The 3,140-nt window shown below is 45.5% G+C and overlaps 1 protein-coding gene across 1 annotated transcript in view; it reads right to left on the minus strand.

Annotated features, from left to right (window-relative positions):
• The window catches only part of KCTD15 (potassium channel tetramerization domain containing 15), a 31,835-nt gene extending 29,247 nt beyond the window's left edge, over positions 1-2,588 (minus strand). Inside the window, exon 1 of the mRNA XM_075282024.1 lies at positions 2,217-2,588. The gene's annotated coding sequence lies outside the window, so the exon portion shown is untranslated. The remainder of the gene's footprint in view (positions 1-2,216) is intronic.
• Between the last annotated feature and the right edge of the window lie 552 nt (positions 2,589-3,140).

Raw genomic sequence — 3,140 nt, forward strand, 5'->3', positions numbered from 1 at the left:
TCCTATCTGAGGGGAATCTGCCAGGACTGACAAAAGGAATCTCCCACCTATTCATAACATCATGTCACTGAGCCAAACACAGATGCTTGCTTATTTGCCCCCAGGAGTCAGGAGCCCCCACCTCCCTGGCTCAGAGTAGGTTAAAAACAACTACATTGGAAACCAGCGGCATTAATTGTATAAAAAGGAGGGTGGTCTTATCCACAAATTGGGTGACGGCTGAACTAGCTGGGGGCAAAACCAATACAACCAGATCTTCGAATTATGTGAAGGTTTTTTTTCCTGGGTCTTGTTTTTCTCCAGCACATTGAGTTCTATGAAAAGCCAGATTATCTTCCCCCTGTCTTTGTGGAAGTAGCTGCACAAATGTTGCTTGTAAAAGCTATTTGCCCATGTAAAGTGAAGCTATAGCACGCTCATTTACACACAAAATGACTCTGTGTCCCATTGTGCACACAGTTGTTTCGCTCTCTAGGGGTGATTAAACTTGCTATGTCGCTGCAGCTTGAGAAGATTTCAAGAAATCGCTTCTCCATGAAGTTGCCTCTTTGCTTAAGCTGTTATTTTAACCATAAAAGGTAAACAGAAGGCAGATTTTTTTTTGTCGGAGGGAGAGAGAGCTCCATTCAAGGCTTGGTGCCTGGGGCAAAAGCCCTACAGCAAGGAATGTTGAAAGAAGAAAGAAATAGAGAGAATATTCCAGGGTGTTGTCTTCATAGCACAAAGCCTACAGGAATACTCCTCATTTACTACACACACAAATGGATGATGCATTTAGATCCCACTTCAAAAGTCTAAGAAGTATTACTGGGCGTATGAAGTTTGTTCCCACCTCTGCACATGGCTGCGGGCCCTGCTTCAGTCTGGAAACCCTACAGAGGGACTGGCTGGGGGTGAAAGGCTCCCGAACCCCTCCAGCATCCATGACTAACAGTGGATGGCAAGCATATAATAATACATATATATAATGGGAGTTACCAGACAGATAAGTGTAGCAGCTTCTGAATATTAATAACACAATTGCAAAATATTTAGCAATAAGAAAATGAGGAGTGGAACTGGGTTTAACTCTTACATTGCCTTAACTGAACAACATGAACAACACAAAGTGTATCAGTCCTCAGGGGTAAGGATAAACCTAAGACCATTCATAGATGTGACAAATTCTACCAATCCGATTGTGATCTTTACGTCTGTAGCGACAATCGGATTGTTGTAAAAATTTGTCCCATCCATTGTAGACGGATTTGGGGATGACCTCTACACTGCCATAGGAGGTTGCTCTGTCCACAGGGGTAGTGATCATGGACATGTGAGGAGGTATAATATAAAAAACTTTTTAGGAGCTGCTTAACAATGTTCATAATTCAACCAAGAAAATGGAACCAAAGTGATGACTGGTCTGTACATGGCCTAAAGACAAAGTCCTCTGACCTCTGGAAATTGTATCAGACATGCTGAAATTTTTCACTAGTCATAAGAGATTATTTTGGTTACAGTCAGGCCAAGCTTGAAATACATTGTAGTTCATCTATCTAGAGCAAAATCTTCACATTAGTGAACTATTAAATGACATATATAGTTAAAAGCCATATCTGTTGTCATGTATCTGGCCATACATCTGTCCATGCATTCTGACTATCCAAGTGGACAGATCAGCCCTGAGACACCCAACAGCAGGGACTCAGTGACACAAAGCTTTACAGGAAACTTTTGGACAGGAGGAAGTGGATGAAAACTCTCAGCTCCACTTGTCCCCCTTGTGTTCCTCAGCAGAAAGACCACTCATACATATATCCCTACTGTCCTGTACATCTACACCCCTAGAATCACTGCCTCTTATACAGCCTCCAGCACCCCCCACCCCCAAACTGCAAGACAATAAGATATAATGCAGGAGATGAAAGCAGATAGTACTTACTGCAGGCATCACACACAGACTGACTGCTATACTCAGTGAAGGATCAATGTATGCAGCAGACATCAGGACATGGGCACATGACCCCCCAGCTATGACCAGGGGTGTCCCCCTCCTCCTCAGCCGCTGCCATGCTCCTCCACATCACTAACATGCCAGTACAATACATTGTAGTAGTAGAGCTATGGCTGAGAGAGGCTGCACATGTTGCTGGGGAGCCTGCAGCAGGAATCGGGGGGCTCCCGTGCCCCTGCGCTTCCAAGTCACTTTTGCCAGCAAGCTCTTCCTCCTGTCTTACCTTGATCCCGGCCAGATCTTTTCCTCCTCCTCTTCTTGCCAGTGTGCCTCGTCCTCTCCCCGGAACAGTGCCCCCTCTCTCTCCTGGGCACCCCCTGTGCCTTCTCAAGCCCCCAAAGCCCTTGTGCAGCCTGGAGACTGGAGAGGAAGGAGCCTGAGCTGCAGGAGAATGGAGAGGAGGAGAGAGATTGCGCTGCACACTCCTAGCTCTGGGCTTCCAAACGCCTCCAGGGCAAGGATCAGCTCCAATGAAGTGGCCCAGCTCGGCCCCCCCTTCCTGCCTTGTCTGAGAGGTGCCCCCCTCCGGTGCCAGCTGTGGGATAACGGTGTGTGTGCACAGATCACCGGGCTCCTGCCAGGGCTTCAGCTTCAGCAGCAGACAAGGCTCAGGCAGAGAGAGGGAGAGAAAAAGCTGATTTTAATCATTGTCATTTCGTCTGATGTAATTTTTCCCCGGGCACTTTCAGCGAGGCATAAATTTTCAGTTCCCAAATAAGTAACACAGGGCACGTTTCTCACATCCTTTGACTTTGTGTGTTACAATTGCTACAGCTACACTAGAACTTGCTGCAAAACTTCATTTTTTTTTCTTTTGGGGAGGGGGGGGGGGGTTATTCCTCTCTTGTGCTCTCTTTTTTACCTTTACCCTAAAGAAATTCTATATGTTTTATTACAACACGATCGAGATTATCGTGAGAGATTCAAATAATTTTGCGCGCTTTTGATCAATCGCCATAAAATCCACACCCAGCAACGCTCATGCGTTCAAGTGACGACTTGGTCACATAGGTTACAAATGACCAAAATATTAAGACATCTGAAAGATTCTATGTTTGGTCGGCTGGATTGCCATAATTATATTTATTATGGGGTTTATCATTTGGTCAATGGTCATTTTGACATTGGCCATTGAAGTATCAGCCAT

The sequence above is a fragment of the Leptodactylus fuscus genome, chromosome 7 (genome assembly GCF_031893055.1).
Source record: "Leptodactylus fuscus isolate aLepFus1 chromosome 7, aLepFus1.hap2, whole genome shotgun sequence".
NCBI lineage: Eukaryota > Metazoa > Chordata > Amphibia > Anura > Leptodactylidae > Leptodactylus > Leptodactylus fuscus.